The following is a 7,616-nucleotide window of genomic DNA, read 5'->3' on the forward strand; positions in this document are numbered from 1 at the left end:
TGCCCCAGTCTAAAGCACTTCAGTGCACTATTGAGGGTGTGCTAAATTGTCAGGGGTACCATGTTTTATGGTAAACATATGTCGTGCCTGCCTGATTAGATGAAATTAAAAGATTGCAACACATTATTCAATGGATACTCCAGGTGCCATGCCCAACATTCCAGTCCTTCCTCTATTAGCACCAAAAATTAATTGGTTATTCATTGTATTTTCTCTGTAAGATCATATGGTGCACAAATTGTCTTCAATTTCTTTTCAATTCTTCTGTTAGCTATTCAGTGGTTATAGCAAAATTGTCGAATCTGCACTTTGTTCCTACCTTCACAGTGGAGAAGATATAGTATGTACATGGGTAATGGTTTATGACTTGGAGATTTCATTTGAATTCTGAATCCCCACCATCAATATCCTGGGGCTCACCATTGACCAGAAACACACCTAATCACCCTGGCTAGGAATGCAGATCAGAAGCTGTGCGTTCCACTATGAATGGTTCACCTCCCTGATTAATCAGAGCTTCTCTACTGCGTACAATGCACAAAAGATGTCATGTTTTGCAGTTGCCTAGTTTAACGTAGCTCTAACACTGAAGTTTGACACTAGTTTAATAGTGTCAAACTTCTCCTGGGAGAATATTCCCAATGGTGGGGCAGTCCAGAACCAGAGGTCACAATCTGAGGATTCAGGGTAGACCATTTAGGATAGAGGTGAGGAGACATTTCTTCACCCTAGGAGTGGTGAGCCTGTGGAATTCATTACCACAGGAAGTAATTGAAGCCAAAACATTGAATGCATTCAAAAGGCAGCTGGATGTAGCACTTGGGGCAAATGAGATCAATTGATGGGGAAAAAGCAGGATTAGGCAATTGAGTTGGATGATCAACCATGATCTTAATGAATTGCAGAGCAGGTTCGAAGGGCCAAATGGCCTCCTCCTGCTCCTATCTCGGACAAAACAATCTGACCACCCCCTCCCCACCCCCCCATTGGTGTACCATCTACAGAATGCACTGCAGCAAATCATCAAGGGATCATATGGCAGCAAACCCTAAACCCTGTGACCCTCAGCACATAGAATAACAAAGACAATAAATGCATGGGAACGCCCAAATCTCCTAACACACACTATTCATCATTAAACTGGTTCAAATACTGGAGCTTGCTATCAGAGAGTACAGTCAGTTAGAAGTTTCCCTACCCTCAGTTCATTAGAGCTCAACTACAAGTAGTAATGAAGCAGGAACGATAACATCATTTTAATGAAACTGAATAAATATTTGAAGAGTATTTGAAGAAAGAGCAGAGAAACAGAATTAGCTTCTGTCAATGTTGTAACTTACGCAATTTATGTCTCTGCTGCAGCGATAATTAAATCTTTTTCTAATGGACCCATTTTCTCTTTTAACCTTCTCTTTACCTTAATGCACTTAATAAGAATCCTTGCCCCTATTATTCACACTTACTGTCTTCATTTGTTCAATACTGATTCCAATTATATCAGTGGCCAATGTTTTCATCATGTTTTGCCCTTCGGTGGTACATATACTTATTTCATAATTAGAATCCTTACAGTGCAAAAAGAAGCCATTTGGCCCATCGAAACTGCACCGACTCTCCGACAGAGCTCCTTTACCCAGGACCTATCCCTATAACCCCATGTATTTACCCCACTAATCCCCCTAACCCACACATCTTGGAATGCTAAGGGGTACTTTATCATGGCCAATCCACCTATCCTGCACACCTTTGGACTGTGGGAGGAAACTGGAGCACCCAGAGGAAGAAACGGGGAGAATGTGCAGACTCCACATAGACAGTCACCCAAGGCTGGAATCGAACCTGGGTTCCTGGTGCTGAGAGGCAATAATAGTAACCACTGTGCTGGATTAAATATTTCTCAACTGGTAAGTTTTCTCAACTATTTCAGCCAATTCGTTCCTTATCTTTTCAAAGTTGGCGTCATTTCAGTTCAACATTTTAATTTGTGACTATATGTTCTCTCTTTCTAGCCATGTGCTGAATTCAATTGTTAGTCACCTTTCCCCAAGATGCCACCTTAAAACCACATTGCCAACCAGTTGTGTTAACCAAATCAAATACTACTTCTCCATATGATTGAAGACCATCTGTTTGACTAAACTATCTTCATTGTGCTCTATGAATCTGTTCTCTTTTATTAACTGGACAACTATTTATCTACCAGAGAACATGCAAGATAAAATGTACCAGCCTTGCCACATTATTGTTTTCTTACAAATCTCCCTTTCCCAAAGTCAGTCAGGTTACCAAAATGGTATATTTTTAATTACGGTGACGCAGTTGTTAGCACTGCTGTCTCACAGCTCCAGCAACCTGGGTTCGATTCCAGCTTGGGTCACTATCTGTTTGCACGTTCTCCCCACGTCTGTGTGGGTTTCCTCCGGGTGCTCCAGTTTACTCCTTCAGTCCAAAGATGTCCTGGTTGGGTTGACTGGCCGTGCTAAATTGCCCCCGAGTGTCCTGGGATGTGTCAATTAGAGGGATTAGTGGGTAAACATGTGGGGTTGTGGGGATAGGGCCTGGGGTGGGATTGTTGTCAGTGCAGACTCGATGGGTCGAATGGCATCCTTCTGCATTGTAGGGATTCTATGATTCTAGGTTTATGTTTTCCAACCCTTTCTAAAAATTGCAATCTGCTAGAGCAACTTTTGGCCAAATGACAATTTAAACAAATCCAGGTGAAAGTCCAATAGGTTCATTTGGTAGCACGAGCTTCCAGACGACCACCACTTTATCAGGTGAGTGGCGAGTTGGGTTCACAAACACAGTCTCAATTTACAAGATAATGATTGGAATGCCAGTCTTTACAGGTGCAGACAATGCCGGTGGAGAAAGGGTTATGTACAGTTTAAAGAGGTACCTCTTTTACCTCTTTAACCTGTACTTAACCCTCTCTCCACTTGCATCGTCTACACCTGTAAAGACTGGCATTCCAAACATTATCTTGTAAATTGAAACTCTGCCTGTACACGCCCTGTTTGTGATCCCAACTCGCCACTCATCTGACGAAGGGGCAGCGCTCCAAAAGCTCATGCTACCAAATAAACCTGTTGAGCTTTAACCTGGTGTTGTGAGACTTCCTACTGTGCCGGCCCCATACCAATGCTGGTGTCTCCACATAATAATTTAAACGCTACATTTACCTTGTGGTAAGGGGCACATTAGTTTACTTATTGTTTCAAATCTTAAAGCAAGAATCCCGTACAATTCATACCAACAATAATCAACACCATTAAGTTCTACCAGCCTCAGTCTATCCTGCTGAACGTATCACCAGGGTAATGTGCTGATCCCTTGCAACTGCTTCCTTCTGCTGAAAATTCTGTTCTCTTTCAAACATGAAATCCTTAAAAAGGAGTTACAGACTTAATTTTAAAATAATGTTTTAAAAAAAAAAGCCAGGGAAGAAAAATATCTGTGTGTTTCATGACATTTGCTGGAAATACACACATCATGACATCATATCATGACAGGAGCAGATTTGTTTGTGATGCTGCAACCATCAGAAGCCAAGCAATAATCAACATCTAGGTACACACTTGCATACAGCACCAGAATTTGGCCATTTTATCACTCAATACCCCCTGGAATGGCTGAGAAAACAATAAAAGAGATAAAGGAGGAGCCAATCTTGAAACATGTTTCCTAGCCAGTCTTGCCTGAGTACCTGATCATGTAGTGAGCTTACAAGGTCACACTAACCACATGGACAGCATAGTGGTTACCACTGCTGCCTCACAAGACCAGGTATGTGGGTTCAATTCCCAGCTTGGGTCACTGTCTGTGTGGTGTCTGCATAGGTTTCCTCCGGATGCTCCTGTTTTCTCCCACAGCCCGAAAGATGTACTGGTTAAGTGCATTGGCCATGCTAAATTCTCCCCTAGTGTAACCTAACAGATGCTGGAATGTGGCGACTAGAGGATTTTCACAGTAACTTCATTGCAGGGTTAATCCAAGCCTAGTTGTGAACTAATAAATAAACTTTAAATATGCTGCCCTGATGATCTATCCCTGTTCTTGCTGACAGAAAACACTGAATTATGAACCTGACATTTATCATAAGCTTGCTTATTCCATTTAATTTTAGTCTCTATCTCTTTAATAATTCAGGGAGTTTCCACTTTGGATACCATTCCTTTGTGCTGTCTAATCTGTTTCTGAGCAACCTGCCCTTTTTAAAATCTGTCAGTCCTTCATTCTGATCCACTTGGGCCAGCTCTCTTCCAACTCACTGACATTGGCTCTTCTCCAGTTGAGTATTTTCACTTTTGATTTTCTTTCCTTTCTATTTCCATAACCACTTTAAATCTCAACAAAAAGTCATCTAGACTTGAAATGTTGGCTTTATTCTCTCCCCACAGCTCTGCCAGACCTGCTGAGATTTTCCAGCATTTTCAATTGTTGTTTTAAATCCCAGCATCCGCAGTATTTTGCTTTTTATTCTAAATCTATCGATTTTGCCATCACTCCTCCTCAAATGATTCCCCACTGCAATAAGTACTATTTAATTTTCAAGAACTAGCTCCAGCAATGGGTAGGAAACATATTGGTCAAGAACAGTGCACAGTTTCTTGTGTACATTTCAGGAATTCCTCCATCACTTTGTCCTTTACACTGACATATTAGGGTAAATTAAGTTATCCATTGTCCCTACTCTAAATTTATTGGATATTTCTCAATTTGTCTGCAAACTGGCTCCTCTAGCTCATTCCCACTATTTGGTAGCTATGGAAAAATACAGCAGTGTAATAACTCTAAATTCCTTTAGAGTTCCTTAATTCTAACCAAGTATAATTCTGTCTTTGGATCTTCAAGTGCATCATCCCTTTCTGTTGCTGTAACAATATTATTGATGAATTCTTACAACGCCTGCCTTTTTTGAATCTTTCCCATCTTCCCTGAATGTGTTATCACCAGGAAAGGAATATTAAGTTCTCATTCTTCCCATTATTTGAGCTAGTTCTGTTATGGCTGTGGTACCATAACCTTACGTGGCCACTTGTATCTACAGTGCAGCAACAGACATTTACCATGCTTCGCACATGCATTCTCTACTTAGCTTAAGACTGCATTGCTCTTCCACTTCCTGATCCCTCCTTCTTCCGAGTTACTCATTATGTGGCTCATTTCTTCTAGTTCTTTGCTCACCAGGTATCTCCTCACTAATATTTCCACCCAGTCCTCACCTTCTTGCCAAAATAAATCCACCCCACATCGCTTGTTGAAATTGTCCTATCCTGGTCGAGGTGCAATCATTTTCTCTTGTACAGGTCCTTCCAACTCCAGAAATGTGAAACACTCCTTCCTTCTCTAGTTAATCTTACACTCACAAGCACATGCCTCTTAGAAACATACAAACTAGAAGCAGAAGGCGGCCAAATAGCCCTTTGAACCTGCTCTGCCATTTATTTTGATCACGGCTGATCATCAACTTCAATATCCTGATCCCCTCTTCTCCCCCATCCCTTGATCCCATTAGAGTAATCCAAAGATTAATACTTTTGAAATCTTGTTTTCCGCCTTTCTTCATAGCGCCTGAAATGCTGCCTGCAGGATTCCTCCTACCTATCATAGAATAGAATCACAGTATCCCTACAGAGCAGAAGGAAGCCATCAAGTCTGCACCGACCACAATCCTACCCAAGCTCTATTCCTGTAACTTCACACATTTATCCTGCTAATTCCCCTGACACTGAGGTCAATTTAGCATGGCTAATGAACCAACCCGCACATCTTTGGATAGTGGAAGGATCATGCATTTGGATCCATTTAATGTTACTTAAATTTAAATGTATCTCAATAGATTTAATTAAATCTTCACTATTACCCTTCTGTTTAAATTGCTTTAGTAACCTCTTCTCCTTCTGCAACGATTTCCTAAATTTCTGTCATCTCGGTTTAGCAAATTGACCTTCGCCTCAGGTTAAGGCAGGAACTTCTGAAAGGAAGAGAGAGGACAAAAAGGAGAGATTTAGGGAGAAAACTACACCGTCGAGCTGATGGCTGAAAACAAAGTCACCACTGTGAAGCCTAGTGTGGGATTCATGATCAACCAGTCAGAACAATAATCAAATCTGTTCTTTGTCTAACTGCTGTGATTACCATAAAACAGTAAACCAAAATCCAACACAAAAACATCTCCAAATGCCAACACAATTAGCATTAAAAAGCAACATTCACTACACTAGCCATGCAATGTATTTAAATGGTTGACAGCTGCCTTGGAAAGCAACAGCCTCCACATCCAATCAGCATGGAAACAGCAGTTGTTTGATTGGATCGTTTGAATCGACAAGAAATCTTCTTCAGGGCTGTGAGACTTGAACAAGTTACTCACAATCTCTCCGCCAGAGAAAGCAGAATTGTGGAGAGTGATTCACATTAAAGTGGTTAGAGTAAAGCAGCTGGATACAGTACCTGTTAGCACACAAACACAGTAAATAACTGAGGGTCAGGCTGGCTCCACACACTAACTCTGAGTCAGGAGGCAGCTCACACACAGCAAGAACTACCATCAGTGTCAGAGTGAGAGATTTGCTCGGAGAGTATGGTTAGTGTTTCTGTTGCAGCCTCTCTGTGTCCAGCCCAGCTCCTGCTCCCTCCCGCCTCCAAACACAAACTTCCGCCTCCGACAATTGTTACAGTTGGATCGCAATGCGCCTGCGCCACCCCGGCAACAGTGTCAAAAAGCTCTCAGAGCGGTGGCCGACTGTTCACAGCCTCAAACTCCACCGGATCATCCATAACCCCACTGGATCATCTGTAACCCCACTGGAGTATCCACAACTCCACTGAATCATTCATAACCCCACTGGATCATTCAGAACTCCACTGGATCATCCACAACTCCACTGGATCATCCACAACTCCACTGGATCATCCATAACCCCACTGGATCATTCACAGCCCCACTGGATCATCCACAACTCCATTGGATCATCCATAACCCCACTGGATCATCCACAACCCCACTGGATCACCCACAACCCCACTGGATCATCCATAACCCCACTGGATCATTCATAACCCCACTGGATCATTCACAACCCCACTGGATCATCCACAACTCCACTGGATCATCCACAACTCTCACTGGGTCATCAACAATCCCACTGGATCATTCACAACCCCACTGGGTCATCCATAACCCCACTGGATCATCCACAACTCCACTGGATCATCCACAACTCCACTGGGTCATCAACAACCCCACCGGATCATTCACAACCCCACTGGATCATCAACAACTCCACTGGGTCATCTACAACTCCACTGGATCATCTACAACCCCACTGGATCATCTACAACCTCACTGAATCATCCACAACTCCACTGGAGTAGCCACAACCCCACTGAGTTATCCACAACCCCACCGGATCATCCACAACCCCACTGGATCATTCACAACCCCACTGGATCATTCACAACTCCACTGGACCATCCACGAACCCCGCTGGTAATCCACAACCCCACTGAATCATCCACAACTCCACTGGATAATCACAACCCCACTGTGTAATCCAGAACTCCACTGTATAATCCACAACCCCATTGGATAATCCAGAACTCCACTGTAT

At 42.7% G+C, this 7,616-nt stretch overlaps 1 protein-coding gene across 1 annotated transcript in view; it reads right to left on the reverse strand.

Annotated features, from left to right (window-relative positions):
• The window catches only part of c1h18orf54 (chromosome 1 C18orf54 homolog), a 52,496-nt gene extending 45,857 nt beyond the window's left edge, over positions 1-6,639 (reverse strand). Inside the window, exons 1-2 of the mRNA XM_080197878.1 lie at positions 6,457-6,639; positions 5,867-5,977 (exon numbers count right to left, since the gene is read on the reverse strand). The gene's annotated coding sequence lies outside the window, so the exon portion shown is untranslated. The remainder of the gene's footprint in view (positions 1-5,866; positions 5,978-6,456) is intronic.
• Positions 6,640-7,616: the final 977 nt, after the last annotated feature.

The sequence above is a fragment of the Carcharhinus amblyrhynchos genome, chromosome 1, assembly GCF_965287045.1.
Source record: "Carcharhinus amblyrhynchos chromosome 1, sCarAmb.v2.hapA, whole genome shotgun sequence".
Lineage (NCBI taxonomy): Eukaryota > Metazoa > Chordata > Chondrichthyes > Carcharhiniformes > Carcharhinidae > Carcharhinus > Carcharhinus amblyrhynchos.